Raw genomic sequence first — 21,043 nt, 5'->3', positions numbered from 1 at the left:
AGGGTGCGCGCGCGCACCAATAGCGAGCCGCGTTGTTCAGAAGTCGCTTTCTCCTCCTTTCCTCACCCACCTTCCACCGCCCCTTCCTGCGCCAAAGGGAATTCGCGGGATAGAATGCTGCCATAGAGAGGAGCAGAGCGGCTTCCGGAGCTTCGCCCAGCGAGGAGCTGAACTCACAGCGCCCCTCGATGGCCGGTAAGGGGTTCTGCAAGTCTTGCCTCTGAAGACGGCGCTCTTTTTTGCCAAGGAGGGAGGGCGGTCTCTGCTCGGACAATTCAGAAGGGGGTGCAAAGGGCGCTCAGTATCCCCCCCCAAATAATAATCCTGGGAACTGTAGTTCCACCCCAAGCTACAATTCCCAGCACCATTAACAAAATACATTTTCCAAGATTCTTTGGGGGGAAACCATGCGCTTTAAATGTGCTTTAAATGTGCGGCTTTGGATGTGACGGTTGCAAACCAGCAGTGCTGCATCTTACAACAGTTTTCCATGTAATGTGGGGCTTGATATAGTATAAAAGGGACAGGTAACGAGGTTAGCCTAGCTTGTGCCATTTCTTGTGATGTGCCATTCAAGGTTGTTCAACTGCAGAGTAAAGCACATACATCCCCAGTCTAAATCAGTGGGTCACACTGGTCTCCACAACTTCATTGTGGTCATTGTTTCTGTGCAACTTACACGGGAGTAAAAATAAATGTCTGTACACAAATGTTTGCACAGGCTGGTTTGTTTTTCGAAATACTTGGCATTCTAAATCTTAGTAGCCTTATTGTTAAAGAGAATCTTGCAGTAGGTTTGGAGAAGTTGTTGGTTGTGCATATGAGAGACAGCAAGACTAGGGGTGGGGTGGGTGGAGGGAGAAAGCTGAAAAAAGTAGACATTTTGGGAAGAGGGACACACTCTGAAGTGAAGGTGCTTTTATGCTGCTCAGCTTATTAAAACTAGCAAAGAGACAAAAGAATTACTCCGTTGGGTTGTGAAAAAGAAATTGTTTTCTTTTTCCCTGGCTAGAAGATTCCTCATTAAGCAAGAACTTACATGACCATCTACAGAAGAGAAACATTTTGTTCTATAAATGTCTTTTTAACCGCTAAATTTGAGATGTTCTAGATCCAACCACATCTATTTCAAAGCAAAGGCTTGAGTCAGAAGAGGCACTATAGTTTAGCCAATAGCTAAAATGAAAGCTGCTTGCTTCAGCAAGAGGCTGAAGGTGAGACAATTTTTAGAGATCCTAGCTTTCCTAAAGTCAGTAAAAGCTAGTTAAAATTTATTGGAGCAGCAGGAGAAATGTTCAAGCTTTTCAGATTAAAACAAAATGTGAATGCATAGATGGGCAAATGTTGCTCCATAATTACAAATATAGCAAGCATTATCTGTTGTTTCTGCCCATGCTTAAAAAAAAAAACTTCTATGATTGCCATCATATAGCAAGCAAGAATAAAAGGTAAAGGTAAAGGTACCCCTGCCCGTACGGGCCAGTCTTGACAGACTCTGGGGTTGTGCGCCCATCTCACTTAAGAGGCCAGGGGCCAGCGCTGTCCGGAGACACTTCCGGGTCACGTGGCCAGCGTGACACCGCTGCTCTGGCCAGAGCCAGAGCCAGAGCCGCACACGGAAACGCCGTTTACCTTCCCGCTGGTAAGCGGTCCCTATTTATCTACTTGCACCCGGAGGTGCTTTCGAACTGCTAGGTTGGCAGGCGCTGGGACCGAGCAGCGGGAGCGCACCCCACCGCAGGGATTCGAACCGCCGACCTTTCGATCGGCAAGCCCTAGGCGCTGAGGCTTTAACCCACAGCGCCACCTGCGTCCCAGCAAGCAAGAATAGCACCATTCTATTATCTGCCTTGGGGGAGATGTACTTAAAACCCAGAAGTTCCTGATCTGAATTACAATGGAAACTGCTGTTTTAGATTAGCCAAAATGAGCAAGTCTCAGTGGTGTACGGCCAAGTAAACAAGAAGCAAAGCACCCCACAGAATAGCTCAGCAAACCAGAAGTTGAATTCTGCAGAGTAGCAGCTCTGGACTCTCCAGCTAGCAGCAGAATAAGCAAAATAAGAAAGTGCAAGCCATGTATTTATTGGCCGCAAAATGATGGAATGTGGATCAAAGGGTTGTAGGAATTGTGGGAGAAGGTGTGCTGTTATTGTTTTATTCCGCATTCTAGGGTTGTTGCTTGTGTTTGGGTGAAGAATGCCACCCAACTGTGCTGCTAATACTTAATAATAGATTGTTAGTGTGGGCCAGTTTTTGTGGTGCTGGGTATTCTATTAAAACATTAAATGATGTGCAATAAAATATACTTTTAATTTTAAAATATCCAGCTCAAACTATATATTACACAGAAAACAGTGTAATGAAAGCCCATTAAAGAGTAATACTCTTAATTGCTCCCCAGCCCCGCCAACAGTTCCCTGAACTGATGGAGTTTTATTTGAGCACCAGGTTAGCTGAATCTGGGCCATTACAATGAAAAACACTTAAAATCCATGAAGCAACACACTATCCCAGTAGCAGAAAACTACTAACCAAATAGCATCATTAGTCCATCAACAGCCTGGGGAAATGGACATTTTTATCAGGTGCCAAATATGTCAAAGAAGACTCGAAGTGGATCATGGTGGAGAGGGTCACAAAGGCCTGGAAACGATGCCTTATGAGGAACGGCTAAGGGAGCTGGGCATGTTTAGCCTGGAGAAGAGGAGGTTAAGGGGTGATATGATAGCCATGTTCAAATATATAAAAGGATGTCACATAGAGGAGGGAGAAAGGTTGTTTTCTGCTGCTCCAGAGAAGCGGACACGGAGCAATGGATCCAAACTACAAGAAAGAAGATTCCACCTAAACATTAGGAAGAACTTCCTGACAGTAAGAGCTGTTCGACAGTGGAATTTGCTGCCAGGGAGTGTGGTGGAGTCTCCTTCTTTGGAGGTCTTTAAGCAGAGGCTTGACAGCCATATGTCAGGAGTGCTCTGATGGTGTTTCCTGCTTGGTAGGGGGTTGGACTCGATGGCCCTTGTGGTCTCTTCCAACTCTATGATTCTATGATTCTATGATTCTATGAAATGGGGAGTCATTGTCCTCCGAGTCTCCCTCAAAGGAGGGAGCCAGAGATGAAGATCTAAGGGTAGGTTCATCTCAGGACAGAAGAGGCATTCCTTGCTGCCTGCTCTCTCTTCTGTTTCTCACAGGGCAGGTGGAAATAATGGCCTATGGTTTGAGAGCCCAGCCCTCATTTGAGTTGATGTTCATTTGTGTAGTTTCGCCCCCTCAGTGGTGCCATCACAATGAAACCTTGGCCAGTTTCAAGCAGCATCCTTTGTAATGTGTAGTTATAATGTGATTATAATTGTTGCTATAATGCCTCTAAGCCTGAGCAGCTGCTGTTTACACTTGTTATTGCTCAGACATATATTATGTATCTTACCTTTGGCTCTTTTTTTCTGCCTGCTCACCCTTCTGCCAGGCAATTAGATGCAATTACACATTATGAGAGAAATACATTTGTCTCACAGTGCTTACATGGGCACTGGAGGCGACATTTGCAGGGAGAACTGGTGAGGGAGCAGGGGGTGCTTAACCCTTCCCCTGCCGGCTGATTATTCCCTGCAAACATTACGATTTCATCAATCCGTATCCAAACAGATTCTTGGATCGGAAGAAGCCCCTTACATGTTAATAGAGAGAGAGAGGGAATGCATCACCAAAAAGGAAGATCAAAGAGGACTCAGATTTGCATAAAATTGGCATTTTAGAACTAATTATTATACTAATACAATACATCTCATCCTAGTTGAGGAGACAAGCCAGGTGTGTATCTGCTCAGTCAGGTGCTAACTGTTGATGGGCAACTGATTTATTTATTTTAAGCATTTTTTCCTGCCGAGAAAGGTTTCCAGAGAGGTTTTACAAATGTCATTGCTAAGGCACTGGTAACTTGTAAGACCACAGCTTTCCATTCTTATCATTCTTTACTTTGAAACTGGACAGCCCTTCAGACAGAGGTTGCTTTCAAACAGAGGAGTGCACTCTGAAAAATAGGGCAGGCGGCCACCCAACCAGAAGCAAGATTGGCTGGGGAAGAGGACTTTGTAGTTGAGGCGCAATGGTTATTAGAATCACTAAGGAGGCCATCTTCCTACACTGATTTTTCCCTCCTTATGCGTGTTTCTGAGAATTCCTGTTTGCTGAGGTAATATATAGTTATTGTTAGGGCTTTTTCAGGTGGAACTTGCCGGAACTAGGTTCCAACACTTGTCAGGTGGGCGCCATTGTCGTTCTAAGAGAACGAAGGAGGTGTTCATGGCACTGGTTATTGTGATCCTGGCATTAAAAGTGCAAGTTATACCACCAATATTTTACATTGCAGAATAGCAGGGGTAGAGTCCCGATGGCCATCCAACTGTTTTGGGGCTCCAAATCTCATCAGCCCTAGCCAGCGTGGCCAGTGGTCAGGCATGATGGGAATTGTAGTCAAGCAACATCTGGTGTATGTGTGTCACTGGTTCCCACCCCCACTGAGCAGTGTAGTTCGGCCCTGGCCCAGCTCCATGTTTGAGGGGGCACTAGGTAGAGTGCCCTAGGGTGAGACCCCTCTTATATTTGTAGGCCTTTTCTGGTGGATGACAGCGGGTAGGCAGCAGCAAGAAGCAGCAAGGAATATCTGGCCGAAATGGCAAGTTCTTTCAGCTTCAGGAGAAACGTAGCTCGTTTTTAATAGGCTGGATTTTATGTTGTTTTGTTTTAACCATGTGCAAGTGTTTCCTGATCTTCTAAAAGCTCTGCCATATTTATAGTTTTGCGGGGTTTGGTATTGGGTGTACAATATATGTGCCTGCCCCACCCTCCGTGCTCCACTCCCAAAAGCATGAATTTATGTCGCCTGAAATGGCTTAGTTTCAAAATGAGAGATGTTGTCTGAAAGTCATGTTCCTTTTTTCTTAAATGGAAGGCATTCCCTCTGCCTACAGAGCAGTTGATGTTTCTCAAGGAGGAAAGCAGGGCACACTGACATTTTTAAAATCACTCTTTTCTTCATGGATGCTGTAAAAAATCCTGGTTTGGGGAAGGCGCCAGTCCTACCACTTAAAAAAAGATACTAGCTACTAATGCCTCACAGTTGTGCTTAATATTTCTGAAATCCCAGCTGACTTATCTGGGCCTTGGCATTAAAAAAATCTCTGAGACAAAGCTCATTGTAAAAAATATTTGCATCAGTGAGAAGGGTTAGCTTCCTCCCCCATCCATTTCACATCAGCTTTATTAACAACTAGAAAAAAAAAACCTGCATATAACTCTACCACTGTCTTAAAGCAAAGCAACACATTTTTCTCCTGTGATTTCCATCTCGGGTTGTGTGACAGTATCACAGTCATTTAGGTCCTCTCACAGGAGAGGAGAAACGGGTGTTGGGCTTCAATCAAAAGCAAGTTTTTAAACCCTTTGGGGTTCATTCTGCTCTTGTATTTACCGTATATACACCTAGTAGCTCTCCTATACCATCTATATTATCATCTATAAAATCTGCCTAGCTATAGCTGGTGCATCAACTGCAGCTGTTTCTGGACCAGGATAGCCTGGCCTCATTGACCCACATTTTAGCATCACTTCAGATTGATTTCCTTGAAGACCGTCTGTAAATTACTGAGATGAAAGAGCAAGCAAGGCTCAAAGTATCTCCACCTTAGTTAGAACTAGGATATTTCCTATCAAGCATCTATTTCCTAGCTATCTTATTTTTCCCTAAACTCCAAGTCTCCGTGTGATTATATCCAGGATAAAGTGTGCTCCTCTAAAAGGGATTCAGTATTAAGTTCAACTTCTGCAGAACATTTTATCTCCAAATGCCAACACTTAAGAGGTCATACAAAGGTGTTTTCATGTCCCTGTTTTCCCATATGCTCCATACCACACATATGGTATGGTGATACATTATGTAAACTTATTCTGGTTATATTTCAGCTACCTTTGCTCTGCAAGAGAAGAAAACAGTGCCTACACATGCCTATAGAAAAGTGTCATTGAGGATATTCCCAGGTAAGAAGGTATAGGGTTGTAGCTTTAGAACACAAATAAACTGCATTTAAAAGTATGTGGTCAGGGGAATGTGGTAGTAATATATGTCCCAGTTAGAAAGAATGGTTGACATGATCTTTCAGGTATCCTGGCCCCAAGCTGTTAGGGTTTTATATGCCAAAACTAGCACTTTGAACTTAGACTGGTAGCTAATATTAGGCTGTGCAGTGTTTGGGTTTGATTTAGGAATACAGTGTTGTATTTAGGAATACAGTTTGATTTAGGAATACAGTGTTGTATTCCCACAACTCAGTGAGTGTGGATTTGGGTCCTTGGCCCAAAGATAGTGTGGCAATTACTACTTTCTCATCCTTCCCCTGCCCTACAGTTTCATGCAGACGGATCCTATGCCTATTTACTCAGAAGTAAGTCTCACTGTGTTCAGTCGGGCCTACACCCTTGTAAGTATGTACAAGATGCATACCCTTGCAAGACTTTGCCTGAGTACAGCTGCACAGTTCAAGTCTCTTGCACTAGGGCAATCTGGAAATACTGAAACTGTGCCAATACAGGAGCATCTATGCATAATCTTATTTATTTTGAGCTCTCTTTGGCAGGAGATAGAATTACTCTCTTTTAAAAGTTATAATTGCATAAACAGAACAGCTCCTGCTGAAAGCCAGTGAATGTTTAACATTAGTGAGGTTTTGTGCCTTTAAAAAAATCTCTTTCTGAACTTGTTATTGCAGAGAAATTAAATATTCAAAGCCTTGGGTGGGAAGCGTGTGTGAAGAGAAGCCTTCACGAAACTCATGCATTATGTATATGGGAGGGGATTCCCTCTTTCTGAATATGTATTTCAGATTCTGGCAATCAGCTAAGTAAAATCACTTCTTCCTATGGTAGTGAGTATTTTTAACTTCTCTTGGAGAGAGAAAAAGCAACTCCCTCAAGATGCCAGTGGGGGGGGGGGGGAGTACTAGCTTTTACAGAAATTAGGCTAGTCTTCTGTCATCCTGAATATTTCCAGAAACCTGCGAGTTTAGAAAAAAAGATTTCCTAGGGTCACTCTTCAATACTGGGGTGAAGGGTAAGCATTTAGGAAGTGTGAAAGACTACCCTGCAGGTAGCTAAGTTTCCAGTACAGTGCCATCTAATTATTTTCCCTTCCGAAACTTTAGTGGTTTTAGGAAATTGTGTGATCTGTGGTCCTTCAGGAATGCAGAAGGGAGTTTAAAAAGTCTCTCAAGGATTCTCCCCAACAACTCAAAGAAGGTGTCTACATTCAGTCCTGAATTGACAACATGACCTCATTTTAAGGTTTTGGAATGTACAGTAGTATGTCACTGAGAGACTAGTTACATTCCCATGAATCGTCTTCTTCAGATGAAATGCCAAATTATAACACTGTCGTTTCTCTGTTTCCTTAAACCTGCATTCATTTGCATACGCCCGCCTCTCATGAGATCGCATATGGACAGTATCTTATCCTTCTTCTGTTTCTTTGTAGTTAAAGATGGCAAAGGGCTTGTCGTAGATGCCTTACTGTAGCTGCCCTTTCTTCTTGGCTGGAGTTTTCTGCTGGGAAATCTGAAATAATAAATTGCAGGCTTGTGAACCAAGTCTCCAGCTAGCTCCTGGGCTAAAGGTTGTGCAAAACAGCACTTCTGCTTCCTTATATGATAACCAGTTGATACTGATGTCTTAGGTCCCTTCCATAAGAAACATTTAACACACTGTTTTGCTGCTACCCATCCCCAGGAATCCCAGGAAGTGTAAAGTACTGGGAACCTCCGCGAGGAATCTCCTAACAACTACATACTATGATTCCCAGAATTCTTTGGGGCAGGCCATGATTGTTAAAGTGGTATAAGAGTGCTTTAAACATACAATGTGGATGTGACCTTTGTACTCCCCAGCTCCCCCGGCTGATAATAGATTTGAAGCATCTTAAGTGAGGAGCATCCTCTTAATATCCCTGAACTTTTAACATTGGTTAACCAAGGCTGGATCTAGACACCTCAAACAAGCATTTCAGTTAAACGTGCTGTAAATTTAAACAGGGAAAACAGGTAGAGAAAAACGGGAGTCCACATCGCCATCTGGTGGCATAATGTTATATTGCATATACAACACATCTAAATCGCTTTTTCTTTACCAATCTAGCTGAGTCCCAAGCTGTCCTACATTTTCCTGCATAATGATTGTAAAACAGCAACAAGAACGTAAGAATGCTGGCGTACCCCGCCCGTTGGTCTGAACCTTTTGCTTTTACTTATTTAAAGCAAGGATTACGGAGAGACAGCTAACCAGCATCGCATTTGCCAACAAACATGAACATACAGTTTCTGTGAACTAAACTCCCTGCGGAAGTGTGATGGATCATGAGGTTTCCATTTTTTGGAAGACTGCTGCTTCTCATTATCAAATCTCTGTGATCTCCAGTTTTCTGGAGATCTCTCTAGGGTAGTGTATAATGTTCTTCCTCCATTTCTATTGAGACAAGCAGCTGTTTTACGGGAGGACAAGCTCCTCCTGGAAGAGGAACGTTAATTTGCTTTGCTGGGGACGACTGCTGGTGAAAGACTGACATCACCCTCCCCCTTTAACTAGAAAACAAATCCCAAAAATGCAATAATCTGCATAACATTCCCATGTTGTTTTCTTCCAAGAAACTGCAGCAGCTCTTTATATGCAGTGCACATGTAACACCAAACACCAAACCAAAGCAGGGAGTCCAGCGCTTCAATCAATATTCCATTTTTTGTTGTTGGAGCACAAGCAATAACCAAACTGGTCCCCTAGGGAATCATGTAGCTCTGAAACCTGCTGCCACAAGTGGTGGTGATAGCTACTAGCTTAGATGGTTTTAAGAGGGGAATAGCCAACTTAACTGAGAATAGCTCTATCCATGGCTGTTAGCCATGGTTATTATATTGATACTATAGATTGGTATGGTAGCATGCAATGGAATACAAGCTGCTGGGAAGCAGCAGTGAGAGTGCACTATTGCTTGTAGGCTTACCGGACTTCTGTTTATACCCTGATTGGCCACTCTGGGAGGCAGGAACCTGGGCTAGAGGCACCTTTGGTCTCAGCTAGCAGGGTTTTTCCTATGGTTTAGTTGCTAAAAGTCCCCCTTTCAAAATCTTTAAAATATTGTTAGCCTTAGACTAGGTCACAAGGTCAGCCCATACAAAGCTGTACCGCAATTTGAGATCCAGACATCCCTTGGAAAGTAGTGAATGGGCAGAATAAACTTGAGATATCCGTAAGAAGCATTTTCATTTGCATTATTATTATTATTATTATTATTATTTATACCCCGCCCATCTGGCTGGGTTTCCCCAGCCACTCTGGGTAGCATTGACAAAACATAGGAATCCACCAGTGATGTTTGGTCAGTGGACTAGAAGGACTAGGCTAGTCCCCTAAATGTTCCCCTGGCGCCTCCTTCCCAAAGCCCAGGAAGCTTCTGTCTGGCTTAGGGAGGGAGGCGTGATGCTTATGCACATGACGCCAAACACACACACACACACCTGCATCACCCTCACAAGTTGGCATTTCTGACCCTAACTGTTCCTCAATGAAAAAGTTCAACACACACCTCTGGAATCCATAGGAATTAGTTTAGCACAGTTATTGTCTAAAAATTGTACCAGGTTGGTTCATTAGTCGCTGTGGCTACTGTGGTGCAGGGGATAAGTCACAGCCACACTATGCATTTAACACATTCTTATATCACTTTAACAGTCATGACTTGCCCCGAAGAACCCCGGGATCTGTAGTTTTAAAGGGGGCTCTTTGAGGGACAAACTACAGTTCTCTGGATTCTTTGGGGGAAACGATGTGCTGTTGTTGTTGCTTAGTCATTGTAATGGTTCTAGGGGTTGCTCGTGCGTAAACTGGCGCCACATCTGGCTGGGTTGCCTGAGTGAACCTTTTCCGTCTGGACAGCCACTCGCCCGTGGCTGTCTCAATCGCTGGCAGAATCCGTCAGTGGGCGTTTCTTGAACTTCTTCCAGCAAAGAAGCTCTTTGACGCCTAGTCTCCGCCTACTCTCCCTGCGCAGAAGCCTTCTGCGCAAGGAGGGTGTGGGCAGCGGAGGACCCGTGCTCTCCCCGCTGGTCCCCGGCGAGGAGTCATGGGACCGCCTCGCCGATTCCCCCATCTGCCCCCCTTCTCCACTGGTGCTACGCTGATTTCCTTCCCCAGAAGATGGGCTGCTTTTCCCCATCCCGGGACGCTCTCCGGAATCCCTCTTGAGCCCTCTCTCTCCCTCTGGCTCCGATGGCAGTTCCCTGACAGTCATTTAGTCATGTCCGACTCTTCATGACCCCATGGACCAGAGCACGCCATGTGCTATAAATGTGTTTAAAATGTGTGGTGTTTGAAAACTGTAGTTTGTTATGGTTGCTGGGAACTGAAATTCTGCGTGGGGTCTCATAACAACTCTTAAGCTACAGTTCCCTGTATTCCAGGAAGCCATGGCTGTTAAAATGGTATGAATGCTTTAAATGTGTAATATGGATGTCAACATAGTTTCCCATGCATAGTTTCCCATGCAGAACTGAGAATTTCACATATGCATGTAACACGGAAAATTGTGTGGTTTTTTTAATCACTAAAAACTGGCAACCATTTACAGTAGGTGCTAATGTGTAAGAATTCTACTAATCCACAGCCCTTGTTAAACAAACTTTGCACAGTTTGCACTGTGGCGCTCTAAGGTGAATTTTCTGTTACAAGATTGCCTGGAGAAACTGGAGAATTGGATTCTGAGAGCACAATAAGGTGTCTCTGCTGATAAGAATGCTCCAGCATACTTTGACCTCCTAAAAGTCCATGATAAGATGTGGTTAGCAAATAGTGGCATACATCTGTTTAAATGGAAACTGGAGGAACCATTTTGGAGTGAGATGAGTTCGGGGGACCTGTTCTTCCCAGGAACAGCCACATCCTAATTCTTAAGCATAATAAAGACCATGGAATGCCTTTCCCCCAGGAGTAGGTTTAATTCAATACCCTATAAAGCTTGTTATGTATTCTATTCACTCCTCAGAGAAGTATCATGAGGGTTAATTATTTTCCTGCTCTGACTCACAGTGATTCTTGTGCCAGAGGATTCTGGCAGGGAGTGTAATCCTAGTGATACTCCCAGTAAGGAAGCCATTGTTAGCAGTGCTCACGAAGAAGTGCTAATGGACCCTGCTGCAGAAGCTAAGAGCTTTGGCTCAAAGATTAAAGGAGAGGCAGGGGCCTAGAAACCTTAAGACCATTGCACTGCCCTTAATAAATTCTCACCACAAATAGCTTTTTAGTAGCAAACAGCAGACAATGCAATTTCTCTCATGGGGCCGAGCTGCTTTGGTAAAAGGGAAAGCATACATTATTGAAGCTAGTGCTGGAAGCTGTTTGCTGCATCAAGAGCACTATAGAGACTGAATCTTAGGTCAAATCTAAAAATGGTATGTGCGTTTGAGTGCCAGACGCTGGGAACAGAAAGACTGACTCTTTCCACCATGACCTGTGAGCTTCTCTGATCAACGTTGGCTAGCCTGTAATGTTAGTAAGCTGCCTTGTCCTGGATGATTGGTTTATCCAGTTCACACTAGGGCTGGGGAATCTGTGGTCCTCCAGATGTTGTTGGACTACAACTGTTGCTCATGATAGCAAGGGGTTGATTGGAGTCGGGAGTCCACCAACTTCTGGAGGGCAACAAGTGTCTCATCCCTGATTTGCATGTGCGAACGGTGGCCCTTCAGGTTCTCAGGCAAGAGTCTTTCCCAGCCCTATACCTAAATTGCCAGGGATTGAACACGGAACCTTTTACATGCAAAACATGCACTCTCCTACTGAGCTATGGCCTTTCCCACAAATCCTAGATTAGCTATGTTTTTGTTCTGATTCTGCAAACCACTCCTGGTGTTCATATATTCCCATCCTGGTGAAACCAGTGCAGTCTGTTTCTAGGTATATCAAGAGTAGTTTTATTTTTCATGCTAATGAGATTGTTAGTACAAGGACACATCCTGCCCAACATGCAATAATATTTTGTTAGTTTCAGCTATCATGTATTCATAGTTGTTCAGCCTTTACTTTGGTCTGAAGTTCTATTTGTTTGTGGTTCTCTTTGTTCCAGGTAAATAATTGTTGATGATCCTTTTGGTCCCTTCCAACTCTACAATGCTGTGATTATGTGGTCTTTTTTTTTTTAAAGGATCAGGTAGTAGGGAAAGGAAAATACCTCTGCCAGAGACCCAGGAGAGCTATTGCCAGTCATACTGGGCTAGATGAACAAACCTGGTGTAGGGCAGCCTCCTATGGTCTTAAAATTTTAATAGTAGTAGGAACCACGGTAACATAATTCTTAAATCCCAGAACTGAAAATCCCTGTATGTGCCTTTAAAAGGATTTTAGAGAGCATTTAGTTCTGCATTACCAGAATGTGGTGCATCCTTTGTTTTTCCCAATCCCACCACAATGAGACTTTTGTCAGTTTTGCAAACAGATAACGTGTTCTTCTTGGCTCTATTTCCTACCATTTGTGGCTAAGCTCCTATGGTTAGAAGTGTCTAGCAGCCGCAAAATACATCTAAAAACTGTATCACTATTTGTCAACAGCAGCTATCATTGGATACAGTACAGCTCTACTGTGCTAGATAAGAAGGCTCTGTGCGTGTGTGCGTGCCCGTGTGTGTGTGCATGCATGCATGAACAAATGAATGTGTTATTTGTATGGTGTAAATAGTAAGAGAGGTTTGAAAGATTTCCATTTTTGTTCTGTGGACAGAGGAACAGAAGACAATATTTATGTATGCTACAACAGCCACCCGAATACTGTTAACCCAAAGATGAAATGAAGAAAAGATACCAATGAAAGAAGAATGGCAGATCAAGCTAATGGACTATGCAGAAATGGCAAAATTAACGGCAAAACTCAGAGACTACAATAAATGAGAAATTTAAAAAAGAGTGAGAATCATTTATTGTTTATGTGCAAAAATACTGTAAGCAAGTTGATACATTGGCAGGCTTTTAAGTAAACGCTTGCAACTAGTAGAAAATTAGATAAAATTAAGGGAAATAATCATGGACAAAGTTTAAGAATGGATATGCGGAAGAAATTGGTTAATATAAGGAACCAGAAGAGGGTATGGAGGGAAGTTCAGAGATTTAAAGAATCTCAAAGAGAAGGTTTGTGAAAAGGCATTTGTTTTTATTTGTAAAAAGGTAACTGTGAAAAACTAATAAAAATTTATTTACAAAAAGAAAGAAAGATCTCAATTTTTTAAATTTTATGCTAAATCATAGCTTCTTTTTCGCAAGGTATACAAAATGGTATATCCTCTTTTGTAGCAGTACTCAGGATGGTGCACAAGTTTTAGGGTGGCCTTGTGTGCTACTTTAGAGAGGACATTCCTCTATTTGGAGAAGGACAGCCTGCTATTCAAAGGAACCTTCTATTTGAAGAGCTGTCCAGTATTGAAGAGCTGTCCAAATTCTGTATACAGTGGTACTTCGGGTTACAGACGCTTCAGGTTACAGACTCCACTAACCCAGAAATAGTACCTCGGGTTAAGAACTTTACCTCAGGATGAGAACAGAAGTCATGCCTCGGTGGCGTGGCGGCAGCGGGAGGCCCCATTAGCTAAAGTGGTACCTCAGGTTAAGAACAGTTTCAGGTTGAGAACAGCCCTCCAGAATGAATTAAGTTCTTAACCCGAGGTACCACTGTATAAGATTGGTATATTAATACAATTTGTTGTTTCGGGGGTGTTTAAGGATGGAAGCAGCCTTTTAAAAAGTGACCCTAAGTGCCCCGTCTTAAGTTCAAGTCATTTGGATTTTAGAGTTTTTTGGCACTGCTGAAAGTTTATGCAAAGTCAAGGCTTGTACATAGTAACATGATGAGTGGGGAAGGAATAAAGGGGCAAGGAGCCAAAGTTAGAAGGGCAGGCTGCAGTAATAACAATGTTATGCTGGCAGTCGTAATATTAATCTGGAATTATCAACTTTCAACCTCTAGGGTGGACCTTAAGGGGAAGTTTTTGAAAAATATATTTTTTAACGTAACAAATCTATGGAAATAAGGAAGGAAAAAACAGAAAGAAAGAAAGCCCCATCAGCTCCCATTAACAATACATTAAATATTGTTGCATTATACATATCAATCAATATATTGATATATCAGTGTATCAATTGATCAACCTTAAGAGCAAGGTGAGAGAAGAGGGTTGTTTTGGGGGTGTAATACTGATTAAGTTTGGGACATTAAAAGATTGCCTCTGATTTAAAGTGAGCTTTTAAGAGTCCACAAAGTTAATTTCTGAGTCTGCCTCAGGACAACTTTTCTGGCATCTTTAGAGATCATGGCAAGGCATAAGAGAGAAGTTGCTCTTTAAATAGGTTGAGAAGGGAATGTGGTTGGAAGTAGGACTTGTGGCAAGGCCAGGCTTAGTCTCCAGAATTTAAATCTTAGTCTAGAATTCGAAGGCTAGAAGCATCCTTGGGTTTATGTAGTGACTTGATATATACAGACACTGGAAATTTCAGCTGTTTGGAAACGGTGACAACAGTTTGGATTGTAAGTTGCAGGCTTTATTTAGGTCCATTATCACAAAAAGCACCATTCCCCCTCTCCCAAAATTTGGAAGTATTACATAAATGGCACCAGGAAGCTAAGCATTTAAGTTATTACATATGTTGTGCTTCCCAGCCTTTTAACCATGTTCTTATTTTGAGTGCAGAATTATTTTCTTTGACAGGCAGTTTGAACCCTTCCCTTGACTTTGCCTGGCACTGGATGATCATGGGGCCAACAATGTTTTGACTGCATATCGTTTTCTCGTAGTTGTAGAAGTAATAGCTACTGGCGTGGTGTGGTTTTCTTTGTTCTCCTGTATTGACCATGGTGTCTCTTATATTCTGCAATTTCCTCAGTTTCCTCTCCCTCCTCTTCATTTGACCATGTTCTTATCCGCTTGCAGCTTGCTGTGGAATTTCCACTTTATTTTGTTAATAGAGAAATTCTGCTATCAAAAAAAGTAAAGTAAAAATGAGAGGAAATTTGTAACAGACCTTCTCCCCCCCCCCCTTTTCCCACGTTGGGGAACAGAAACTGACATGTGACAATTCACAGAGAGGCTATTCAAGGGGAAATTATTCATTATTCTCCTAGGCTGGACCAATAGGTAGAAATGAAACCAGCTGAGCAATGAGCATGCAGGCTAGGTTTAAAAAAATGGCTAGAGACCTTTGCAAGATAGTACTTACTTGTGAGTGGACATTATAAAAGGCCATGAAGAAAGTACAATGGCTAGTTCATACAAGAACTGTAGACAAATGGCCTCTCAAAATTATCCTATTTGTGGGCAGAGGAATTTGATAAAATATATTGGATCATGAGAGCCCTAATGTTATGTCTGTTGTGATGTACCTCCTCATCTGCTCAAAGGCGGCATAAAATTCAACATAATGTTTATGCTGTTTTTTCTATAGGTAAAGGTAAAGGGACCTCTGACCATTAGGTCCAGTCATGGCCGACTCTGGGGTTGCGGCGCTCATCTAGCTTTATTGGCCGAGGGAGCCGGTGTTTGTCCGCAAACAGCTTCCGGGTCGTGTGGCCAGCATGACTAAGCCGCTTCTGGCGAACCAGAGCAGTGCACGGAAACTCCGTTTACCTTCCCACCGGAGTGGTACCTATTTATCTACTTTCACTTGGACGTGCTTTCGAACTGCTAGGTTGGCAGGAGTTTTCTATAGGGTGCTTGCTCAAAAGCCTGGAAGTTAACTGCAGCTGCTCAGTGATAAGGGAATGATACCCTGTACATGCTTAGGGAAGGCATCTTTCAGTATCTTTCTATAGGTAGATAGAAGTTAGGTCTAAGTTACTCTAGGCACCCTTGCTAAGGAGATAGTGACCCACTGTATTTCCCACTGAAGTTCAATTCCCCATTCTTTATTCCCTGCTTTTCACCATTTGCCATACATTCTAAGGATTCTTACAAAAAAAGTGTCTGTGTGTGTTGTTGTTTTTCTTTGCAAACTGCTGTGCTTTTCAGTCTCTTTCCTTCAAAAAGCCTTCATTCATCCAGCATTGAAATGTATATCCTCCTTTGGGACCTGGGGGAGGGAGGAGTATCCTATCATTTATGGACACCCAGAGACCACTGAGGACAGAAACTGAAGATCTGCTTCTCCAGATGAAACAACAGGAGGAATTTTTAGACCAGCCAGGATATAATTACCTACACTGGAACAGAGCCAAGATCGCACTAAGCTTAGCAACAGCAAAGTCCTAACGGCACAAAGGGGATTGAGGGAAGCGAAAAAGAAAAATACAATAACCCAAGTGGGATGTCTGATTTTTACCATCTGGGAAGCAGGTTCTGCTGGTTACTGAATACATACCTTCAAGGACTAAGATGTGAAAGACAAGGGAAATGATCAAAAGCAAGGGGAGGGGTAGAGCAGGGAGCCTTCTGTATGGTGAACCTTCTGCACACTGTCAGTGGTGACAGGCAACCTATGGAACCAATTAAAAATGCTGCACAAAAATCATAGGGATTTTCTTACTGAATCTGCAATGTGAAAAGGTTGGGTAAAACAGTTCAGCTTTGGGTAGGTTTCTATGAACAGGGTTTAAAAATCGAAAAACACTATTTAACCTGGCAGCATTAATTTTATCAAAGGTTTAATTTCCATTTGCATTCCAGGGCTAATAGAATGCTAAATGCATAAAAGAAATAAAAATAAAAATGTGTGGCCCTTAAGAACATTACTAATATTAATAATTTACATAGCCTTTTTCAAGTGTCATTTAGGAAGGGCAGGGTACACACACACACACGCACACACACGCATACACACGCATACACAGTGCATATTTCAGACTGATTTTTTTATTTAAAAATTGGAGCACCTAAAGTTGTGGTCTGCCCATTAGTGCAACACATTTTAGCAAATGTTATAAACAATTAAATTGCATTACATAACCAACTTGCATTCCAGAGGCCTTTGCTGCAAGAAGATTGTGTGATTGTCCTATGTGGCTGACCTTGTTATGGTTATATGAGATATAAAAAGTAAAGACAACAAATGCACTTAAAATACACTGGCTTTTGCAACTTAATCTTGAACACATCCAAGCCTAAGTCTTTAAATCGTGCTACAGATTTTTCCCCATGCCATTGAAATCTCTTTGTCCTTTGCTAAAACCCCAAATGGAGCTCCTGTTAAAAAAACAAACTTATTTAATCCTTTTATTATAAATCCTCCACAACAACCTTGTGAGGTAGATTAGTCTGAGTGTCTTTCCCAAGGGAAATTCGCCATTCAGTGTGGCTTTGATCCTGCTTTGTTGACATCCAGACACAATGCTCTCTGCTCCAGAACAGCTTCCTTTAGAAAGTAAAATGGCAATCCTGCGGTTAGGCTGCTTAATTCCCATTGCCTTCACTGGGATTTAGTGCAGCTCAGCTGTGCCTAAGGCTTCAAGCACTGGCAAAGCCAGCTCATTAAAATGCATTTGGTAGTCTTCGGTGTATCCATGCATTTGTAGGCTTCACATAGAAGACAGGCAGTGCATTAAAAGGCTTGGAGGTGGCCGTGTGATGAATTACATTGAGCAAAATGTTCCCATTGGACAATATGAAAAGAAGCACTGAAATAAGAGAAAGCAGTAGAAAGGCAATTAGATTTATTATTATTTTTAAAAATAGTTAATTATAAATGCATTAATAGCAGAGCATCTCAGAAATCTAGGTATTGTATATACAGACTCTGCTCAAATCTGGGACGCAGGGCACAAGAATAAGGGCCACTCCACCCTTCTAATGTCTTTTCTGGGAGTTTGTATGATTGGGTCCTGCAGGGGTCGATCTTGTCCCCCATGCTGTTTAACTTCTACATGAAACCACTGGCCAAAGTCCTGTGGAGTGCACTGTCATCAGCATCCTGGTGACTCACTGCTCTATTTCTCCTTTTCATCTTTTGCAAGTGAGGCAGTGGAAGTGCTGAACTGATGCTGGTCGCAGTAACAGACTGGATGTGGGCCAATGCACTGAGGTTCAATCCAAAACAGACTGAGATGTTCTTTGTTTCATCTGGGTAGATGAGGGGCGTACAGCCTGTTCTAGATGGGGATCACACTCCCCCTAGGTCCTAGGTCCACTATCATAGCTGAAGGCAGGAATGCCTTCCACCAGCTTTGGCCAGTAGGCCAGTGCCTCCTCATTAGGGCAGGAATAACCTGGATTCAGTGATCTATGCTGCAGTAACTTTAATATTAGATTGCTGCAATGCATGGAGCTGTCTGTGGAGGTGACTCAGAAATTGCATCTGTTGCAGAATACAGCTGCAAGACTGCTGACATTAATCAAGCAATCTGGGCATTTATCTGGGCAGATCTGTACTGGCTACCTGAACATTTCTGAGCCCAGTTCAGCTGATTTTAACCTTAAAAGGGCTATAAAGCTCAGGACTCCAATATCTAATAGAAAACCACTTGAAAAATGCCTGAACCTTGCAATCATTGTGTGAAGCTATTCTCCAGATGCCCCCTGGGAGAGTTTGGGAGGGTGAGGACAATAGAGATTACTTTTTTTTTTTTTTGTCAGTGGCTCCCCTTCTATGATATGTTGGAGAATTTCTTACAAATTCACATTAGTGCACTTTTTGGGGGTGTTCAAGTACTGTGTTCTGGAACTACCCCCACACCCCAGCTTATGTTATTCATCAGTTTTTATGGGGGGTGTTAATGAATCATTTTTGGCTTGGCAAAAAGGGAAATTTTTATTTGTAAGCTATTGACAAAGTATATACTGACATTACTGCTTCCAAACAACATCTCTGACCATTAGCTACAATGGCAACAAATCACCTGTACTTGGCTAACTCCTTCATTGAGTAATCTGCACCATGCAGCAACTTTCCTCCTACAATTTTACTGTTCCACTTTTTCAAGAGGGGCAATACTGCCTCAGAAATATGTTACTATAAACTTTTCTGACGTGGCCCAGGTCTTCTGACATTAAATCAATGGCTCTTCTTTTCTCCCCTAAAGGTAAAATAAGAAAGACCTCAATGTGCTGCTCATAATAGTGTTAGTATAGTAGTTTCTTACTACTTTTCACTCTTAAAGGGTTAACATATTCTTAAAAACAGATTATATAAAGCCAGAAAACTTTAAATTGCATGCAGGGAACATAAATCTTTCCATGACTTATCTTCTTGTTTTCAAATCCTTAGGAAGAGTTTATTTGGGTTTACATATTCGTTCATCTGCAATGTTTACAGCCCAAATACTCTAGCAGTGATTATCACAGGAGAACTTGAATCCAATTAAGCTCATCTGTGTGAAGCATGTTGGAAGAGAAGAGGCTTAGCAAGGCAGCTCCTGGGAGGCAGAGAGCACAATGTCTTTTATTGTGCAATGGGAATGCAATGCACTAAGAAAACAAAAGCTCAAGTAAACTTGACCTTCCAGTTTCAGTCAGCTAAGCTAAGCTGTGATTCTTTCTTTTTCTTTCTAAAACAAAACTTTATAATATGCTCTTTGAAAACCACCATTTACGTTTAATTATGTTGAGAAAAGATGTACTAACAGTATATTGATATTATAATAACTGTATATTAATAACAGTATATTGCACTGAACGCAACGCAGTTTACTTGCGGAAAAGAGTGCATAGGATTGCAGCCTTATTGTGCTTTCTCAGTCTGAAAATTTAGGACAATAGCAGAGCAATCCTGTATTTATATTACGCCAGGGCAGAAGAGATGTCAGTCAGCACTACACTAGCAGAACAGCCACCCTATGTAATTTGTGTTCAGGCTAGAAGGGGAAGGAGGAAACTCCTAAAACTGCTTTTACCTTCATAAATTGTGTCATGTAATATGGAGAAACACAATAAATGATAATGGGCAGCTCCAGACTGCTGTTTGGCTGTGTGGGTGTACTTTGCAACATGCTTTTGATGCAACAATAGTGCATTAGTGATAGATTTATTTTGCTTTGGCTTGTTCTGCAATGTACCCCCAATGCTACCGCATTATTGCTGCCTGGAGGGGCTATAGCTCAACAAAAGTTGAACAAAACAAACCAGAACATTTGTGATATTAAAACTTAAAGGATTCCAGGCAATTGTGGGATATGCACTGATGAGGCAGTATGACTGCTCCAGTAGCATCTTCAGCACAAATCATCATTAATGTGTGATAGAAAGGATATCTCCAGGAGCCCATGACAAAGATACGATGAGAATTAGATGTGGTGTGCAGTCACTGTGAGAAAGAGCAGTAAAGCAGTCACTCACTCACACAACTGACTTAGAAGTGGATTTGCCCTAAGAAAATGCGAAGACAGTGGGGAAATGACAGATATGCCCACAGTCACTGGAAAAGCACCTCCACAGCTCACCAGGCAAGGACTGTCTCCACCAATGGAGTGAGCCAGATCCTCCAAGTGTCCCTATTTTTCAGGGACAGTCCCAGATTTATAGAAGCCATCCCGGTTTCTGATTTGAAACTGGAATGTCCTGCTTTTTTTTGGAGCTCCTTATTTTTATCAGAGAAATGTTGAAGGGTATGGAGAGCTTGTCATGATGATGAGGCAGACATGCCCCTTAGTGCATCCCTGGATCATGGCACACAATATGTTGTCACAGCACCCCAAGGCCATCTGGCATAGTGACATAGTCAGCCCTTGACCCACCACTGCCAGTCCACAGACCTCCCTACAGGCAGAGGTTTGAGTCCTCTTGTGGTTGTCTCGGGTGTCAGCATTTTATGAGCAGAACAGACGGAAGGGAGAGGAAGGAAAGGCCACACAACAGCACCCAGAAAACTCCCTGGTCAATCCCCTGGCTACTACATGGACAATCCATGTGAATTTCCTCATATGCCCTGGTGGGCAGCATCACCCAGCAACATAGTGGGTGCCTTAACAGTCACTGTAGTTGGGTTCCTTCCCTGCCTTCCTTTTGGTCTCCTTTGCCTAAAACTACATAGCTACAGGTCTT

General features: G+C 42.6%; 1 long non-coding RNA gene across 1 annotated transcript; it reads left to right on the top strand.

Annotated features, from left to right (window-relative positions):
* Positions 1-68: 68 nt before the first annotated feature.
* LOC307212249 lies at positions 69-13,293 on the top strand. The gene is made up of 4 exons (XR_013836886.1): positions 69-195; positions 5,967-6,041; positions 6,409-6,481; positions 12,814-13,293. It is a non-coding gene; the product is annotated as an uncharacterized lncRNA (long non-coding RNA).
* Positions 13,294-21,043: the final 7,750 nt, after the last annotated feature.

Source organism: Podarcis cretensis (assembly GCF_951804945.1).
Source record: "Podarcis cretensis genome assembly, chromosome: 3".
NCBI lineage: Eukaryota > Metazoa > Chordata > Lepidosauria > Squamata > Lacertidae > Podarcis > Podarcis cretensis.
This window is presented reverse-complemented; position numbering and strand designations above follow the sequence as displayed.